Raw genomic sequence first — 6,930 nt, 5'->3', positions numbered from 1 at the left:
GGTGTTCTGTGGTGAAAGGAGTCAGCACTGGGCCTTCAATTTTCATGCACTTCATCGTGTGATTCCCCAGGAAGGGCCCAGAAGACAGGTTAAGATATGAGGAATACTTGGCTTTGGACAGAATCAGTTTCTGTTTAACTGATGGCTTCCAGCTGGTTCCTCAGAAAGAAAAGGTCAGGTAGGTTCAGAAGTCCAGTGTGGGAATAATGTGGTTAAGAGTTGGGAGTCAGGAGGTGAGTTCAGTCTAATATCAAAGGTGGGCAGTGGAGATCTGTGCAGGGCAAGGAGAATTCAGAGAAAGGTAGGCAGGGGCTTCATTCCTTTTGTAGGTACTGGGTACTGGCATCTGAGGGATAAGTATGAGTTGGTATCCACCCTCGTGGAGCTCATAGTCTTGGCTTGGAAATAAAGTTATGCTAAATAATTCAATATTAATATGACCTGTAAAGGAGTACCTAGAAGGGAAAAATGAAGGTCTGAAGCAGTTCAGGGATGTTGAGAAGAGGGGACACGTTAGAGGAAGCACTCAGGGGCAATATGGTCAGGAGAGTGAGGGAGAGGAAGTGCTCCATTCCTGAAGATCTGAAACCAAGTGAGTGATAGGGCCGGAGATGGGGAGGCTTGAGTATGGGGAGGACACGTGTGTGCATGTGTGTGTGTGTGCGTGTGTGTGTGTGTGTGCACGCACATTTGAATGGGAGGTATGTGAAGGCAGAGGGTGATGCTCCCTTCTCAGTAGGAACGTCATCTTGGACAGATCATTACACAGCCCTCAGGAACAGTTCTTGCTATTTGCACAAGTATTTTCCAGGAGGAGATTAGCCCTCAGGGTTCTGGAATCAGCACTGCCAAGGAGCAGTTTCTCGGTACTCCTCCTTGCCTCCCTTCCCTACCTGGACCTCAGGAAAGAAAGGAGGAGGTACTCCCAGGAATTGTGGGGAGGGAGCACAGACCTGTAAGGTAAATACCTTTTTTCCCCCAACACTTAAAAAAGATGCTTTTCATGAATTTAAAACAAGTCTGTAATATTCATTACCAAGCTTAGTCTGTTACTCATTATGGAGAGGGAGGCATGGGATGGGAATGGGGGCAGGGATGGTACCCAGAAGACTGCAATTCCTTTTCTCCTGGTTGTGGTTAAAGAAAAACACGCCAGTTCTCTGGGTTCCTTGAGGGAGCGATTGTCCGTGGACACCTGGTTGAAGACCCTGGTGCTTGCTGGGGTGCCGATCTGCCCCTTCTCCTGTTCTGCACATTCTTCCCCTGTTTTTCATTCTTCCCTATCTGAGTACGGAGTCCTGTCCTAGACAGTGGGGTGGGGAATGTGGAACACAGAGGGAGGAGGTGACCCTGCATTTACGAGGATGGGAGGTTGATTCCTGCAGCTGGGACATGGACATAAGGGCCTTTACCTGGCCATCTCACGCGGATCCTAACTGACTTCACTGCTGTTTCTGTTCTGCACCCATTGGCACTACAGTAATGCATTGTTTCTCTGAGCCGGTGGAAGCTAACCAGTCATCTTTGTCAAATGCATTAGGTATGACCAAAAGGTAAACTGCCTGAATTTTATAGGCAATTGCCAGAAAAAGCATCCTCAGAATCAATGTCCCTGGCTTTGAATAATTTCCAGGTGACACATCATGTATCTCTAAAAATCAAATTAATATTTGGAATGGTCATTAAGGACCACGACTGAGGAATAAAGTGGAGAGACATTTGGGTTGAAAACTCTACTTGGTTATTTCATCATAAGGTTTCCGTTCTTGTCTGGCTCCTAAACAGGTTCTGAAAATCAATTCAAAAGGGGAGATAATTTTGGAGTAATGAAAGCCCATTTGGGGTGAGTATGGCTTCCCAAGGTGACTAGTTTGAAGAATGTGGTGCTCATTTAGATATAGAAGTTCTGGCTTATTTGTGACAAATCAGCTCTCTTCTCCTTATTATCAAGTTTGAAATTGGCCTTAGCAAGGTCTTTGGTACCCTTAGGACATTCTAAATTTCTGTATCCCAAGGGTCTGGAGAATTGAGGAGTCATCAGACCTTAGGAAGTTACTGGGAATTAATCTGGAGAGGCTTCCCGGACCAAGAAGACTGTGGAGAGAGATGGAAGTGACAGGCTTCAATACTGGGGGTTGGTTAGCATAAGGACAACAGCACTATCTTTGGATGCAGAATTAGGGCATATGAACTGAGCAGAATTGACTTTGGGAACCCTTAAAATAAGGGCACAACAGAGCTGAGGGCAGCAGCTGGTAGAAGGCTAAGATAAATTGTTAGAATGGAGTTTTAAACAAGAGGAAAGGAAAATCATCTTGGTCGTCTGCCATTCCTGCCTCTGAATAACTGGAGCCAATTCTAAAGTACTAATAGGGCCTGAGTAGGGTCTGGTACTCCCCAATTTTGTGATGCACTCCCTTAATCCCTAGAGGTGGCAGGGGGTCAGCCCAGCTGTGTGGAGAGCCAATTGCCTCAGGGAGATGACTTAGACAAATAGGACTTTTATGTTCTTGTTAATTCATGTGTGAGCCTGGGGCATTATGGGAATGGAGCTGAGGAAAAGGGTTTCCAGTGAGGTTTGCAGAAAGCAACCGGCTTTGTTCTCTGCTGAGATTCTAGGAACTCCAGGAGGTTGCTTTCCTGAAATGCCCCTAACTGGCCACAAGCCCTGGCTCCCTTTGCCCCTCTGGCTCTCTTCTGGGTAGAATTCTGACCACTTCCCTGCTTCCTGTTCTGAGCTAATGACCAGGAAAGAAGCTGCTGGGTAGGTGGCAACATATAACCTCTTCAGAGACTTAGAGACTCTTCAAGGGGGAGGATTGAGCGAGAAGTCATTCCATCTCTCTCAGACTGGCAGAGAGAAGGGAAGCAACTGGTCTAGATTGAAAGTATAAAAGAGACTGTGAGAGACAAATTCCTTGTCTTTGACTCTGCCATTTACTCTGTATAATTCTTGCTATATCATGTTTTCTCTGTTTTATGCATTCGTAGTCCAGCTTTCTCAATGTGGGGTCAGTGGAGAAAGCCTCTAGATCTATCTGCTTTATCTAATACTTTTATTTATATATTTATTTATTTTTAGAGACAGAGTCTTGCTCTGTCACCCAGGAGTGCAGTGGTGTGGTCATAGCTCACCAACCTCAAACTCAAACTCCTGGGCTGAAAACAATCAATTAGATCAGAGGATAAGCCTAATTCTCTGACTAGCCTCTGAGTAGCTGGGACTGCCGGCATATGCTACCATGCCCAGCTAATTGAAAAAAATGTTTTTTGTAGAGATGGGGGTCTCACTGTGTTGCCCAGGCTGGTCTTGAACTCCTGGCCTCCAACAATCCTTCCTCTTTGGCCTCTCAAAGTGTTGGGATTATAGGCATGAGCTACTGCGCCAGGCCCTCTAATACTTATTTTTAATACATGTTGAATAGACTTAACCCTCCTTCCCACTGGGAGATATTCAACTCCCTTGTCAACATCTGTGTAGATTCTCAGGAGCTTCAACTCTTGAAATCACTGTGCCCTATGATTTTCTCTAATGAATTATCATTCATTTGTGTCTTGATTCCTTCAGTTATTCCTTGTTCCCTGAATCCCTCCAAATATGGACACAGCTCCTTTCTCTGCATTTCTCTGGGCACCACCAATATAAGGCTTTTGTCTTTGCTGAAAATTCCAACACAAAAACACTTTAACGATGCATATGAATCATCCATGCCCAAATTGGCCCTAGGGAACTCGAGCCATTGAAGTTCCCTGCTATGGGGAGCCTCACACAATCTCTCTCTAGACCTTAAGTCTCTCCTGGTTGTTCTCTTTTTCCTAGCACTCCATACCCATTTACTTAACTTTATTCTTCATTTGTTCACTCAATACATGTTTATTGATTGCCTACCATATGCCAAATATTGCATTAATCACTAATACGTTTAAGTAGTTTAGTTGTCTTTGTCTCCTACCATCCAGGGGAACTTCATCTTTCTTCGCTGAGAATGCAAAATGGACACTGGGTATGCCCCCATTTTGACTAATTGTGTACATCACATACCTCACATGCTTCAGAGACAAAACTTTGCGGCCTGCGGTAAACTAAAACAAACTCTGTCAAGCATTAGTCCTCCAAACAAATAAAGCCTTGAACTTTTATTCCATGAGTTGCTGACTCCCTAGTGAGGTGAAACTTATCTCTGACTTTTACAATATTGATGTCTGCAGATGACATAATAGCTCTTGCAGATATGGCAATCATGTGAGGAACTGCCGTTTTTATAACAGTGAAATAAGAAAGTGACCAACTGCTACTTCGCTGTTTTCCTTTACCTTCTGGGTATCTTACGCAGGGAGCCTAGTTCTAAAGGAATTCTTTGCAAACGCTGAAAATAAAAATGTTTCAAATGTTCAAATTTGCCTCTTTCTGGCTTTCTTTTAGCATCACCCAAAGGTCGTTTCTTTTGATGTTACCCGAAGCTCACTGAAACATTTTCTTAGGCACAGAACCATGTACATCTGGACAGATGATGCCATCATTTTTGGAGGGCAGCATATCTGCAGCCAGTTATTTTTTAAAATAAATTATTCTGTAATAAGAATGATGCAATTTGGTTTGTATGTATGAGGAGGGCCTGGGAACAATGAGAAGTGTCTCGCCAGGAGGTCCACAGTTATTTTTGTTATAAATTATTCAATAATAAGAATGATGCAATTGGTTTGTAGACATGAGGAGGGCCTGGGCAGAAAAGGAGAGTCCCACCTGAAGGATGAGGTAATTCCCTGGGCTGTGGTTGACCTCAGGCCCTTGCTGGTTCTGACATACTGAGTGTTAGTTTCTGGCATACTGTCTGCCTTTCCTCTGTACACCGAAACTCCTATCCTCCAGCTTTGCATACACTCCTCAGCCTTCTGGCTGACTGCCATAAAGAAAACAGAACTGGCTGGCTGATACTAGGGAGACGGGGCTGCCCGTGAGCCCTACAGGGAGCGCTCCCGGGGAGGGTTAGAATTCTGTTAGTCAGGCTGTGAGAATCTGGTTTTTGTTTTTTAAATTCCATCTTTATTCTCCTTAAACAAAATCATGGTAAACATTCCAGACCACTTCTGCTGGGTTAAGTGTGTTAATCTAAAGGTATTTTTCCATACACGGAGCTGGGGAGGATTTCAGGGGCCAGAATGTGGTAGCACGGCAGTGACATTCTCCAGAAGATGAAGTGACATTCTCCAGAGTGATGAAGGGCCCCCACGGCAAGATGGTTTCCGTCACAACTCTGGACCTATCTGGGTCCGGGTTAGAGCTGCTGTAGGGAGAACACAGCCACCCTGGGTTTCCTTATACTTAAGCAGAGGCACCTGGTACTACCTTCCCTCTTTGATCTTAGAATGGTTTTCAGTTTTGCTGTAGATAATGCTTAGAAGCTGTGCATCTCTGGCCACGGCTGACATCCCATCCACAGGAAGCGTCCTACCACGCATCTGGTTCACCTTCGGTCTATGGATGCCATTTCCAGGGAACATCGCTGAGTGGCTGAGAGAACCTGGATTCTTTTCACGGCTCTGCCACTAGCTCGCTGGGTGTTCCTGGAAAGCTACTACCCCTCCCTTGTCCCGTTTCTTCCTGTGAAAAACAAGTGGGCTTCCCTAGATCTCTCTCAGTCCCCCGCCAGTTCTGACAGTCCCTGTGTGTGGGCTGGGCCCTCCCAGGTCTCCCAGCGTCCTTGGGCTGACACAGGACTGCCTGAGACTCAGAGGCTGGAGCCCTGCGTGGGTGGGCAGGTCACCTTTCCAGAGAGCGTTCCGAGTACATGCCCTGGACTGAGGTCTTCACCCTCCTCTCTCCTCACCCTTTTCCCCCCAACCCCAACACACTTCTGCTTTGGAAAAACACTGGGTTAACAGTTTTTCCAGCTTTGTAGGTTTTCTGCTTCTCCCCAGTCCCAAGATCCATTCTCAATATGTGGAGGCTGCCGCTACGTGAATGAGGTTTCAAGTGCCTGGCCGGAGCCGCCTCCCAGGCTCTTCCCCTACGTCTCCAGCATCAGGAGCTCCGTCCTAACAGCTATAGCAAATCTGGGCCAGCAGAGGGCACTGTGGAAACAGCCTGAAGCTCTGAGGGCCTCCATGCCTCCAGAAGGCATCTTCTGCAACCCTCGCCTTAAGCCACTCTCCTTTACACAGCCCAGGCCAGCCCCTGTCTTTTTCAGTGTTGTAATTCCCACGGCGCAATGTACACAGAAGGTATACTGTGTAAAAACATACTTGGCAAAAATTTGTCACGGGAAGGACTAGCTGGAAGAAACAAGTCTCTTCTCAGTTTCTACCTTCTAGGACAAAGGAGAGATGCCCTTATTTCAGCCGCTACCCTGCACCTCCCTAGCCTTGCTGGCTCACTGAGGGCTTACTCTAAGGGTGTTGCTTCCAAGTGGCTAGAGACTACAGAAGCAGGCAGTGTTGAGTCCTGAGCAGCAGTCTTGGGTCTTTGGTTCTGTGTAGGCTCTGTTCATTATTTGACTAAATCTCAGGGAGCTCTATCCAACTTCAAAAATATTCCTGAGAGAGAGACAGAGAGTCAAAGAGCATCGGTCTATGTCCATTCCCTGGAAGGAAGGTGGGGACTGCCCCCCTGCAGCCTCCTGCCTGATGGGAGTCTCATGGTGGGAATAATCAAGAAACCAAGGCCCTGAAAGACATGGAGGTAGGCAGCATGTCCACCTCTTCTTCCTGTAGAGGTGGTTCTGGTGCTCAGCATTGTGGTGAGGCCTGAGGTGAAGGTGGGTGGGGTTCTGGCTTGAGTGCGGCAGTCTGTTCTCTCAGGGAAGAACACAGGCTGCTGGGGCCTTGGGTTGTTGTTTTCTTTGAGCACCTGCACTGTGCTAGGCAATACACCATGGACTGTTGTTGTAGGCTTTCAGGGAGCTTAGAGTTTAGCAGGTGGAGAGAGGAAAT

This window comes from Nomascus leucogenys, chromosome 11 (assembly GCF_006542625.1).
Source record: "Nomascus leucogenys isolate Asia chromosome 11, Asia_NLE_v1, whole genome shotgun sequence".
NCBI lineage: Eukaryota > Metazoa > Chordata > Mammalia > Primates > Hylobatidae > Nomascus > Nomascus leucogenys.
The sequence above is the reverse complement of the archived record's forward strand: the minus strand, read 5'-3'. Positions refer to the sequence as shown.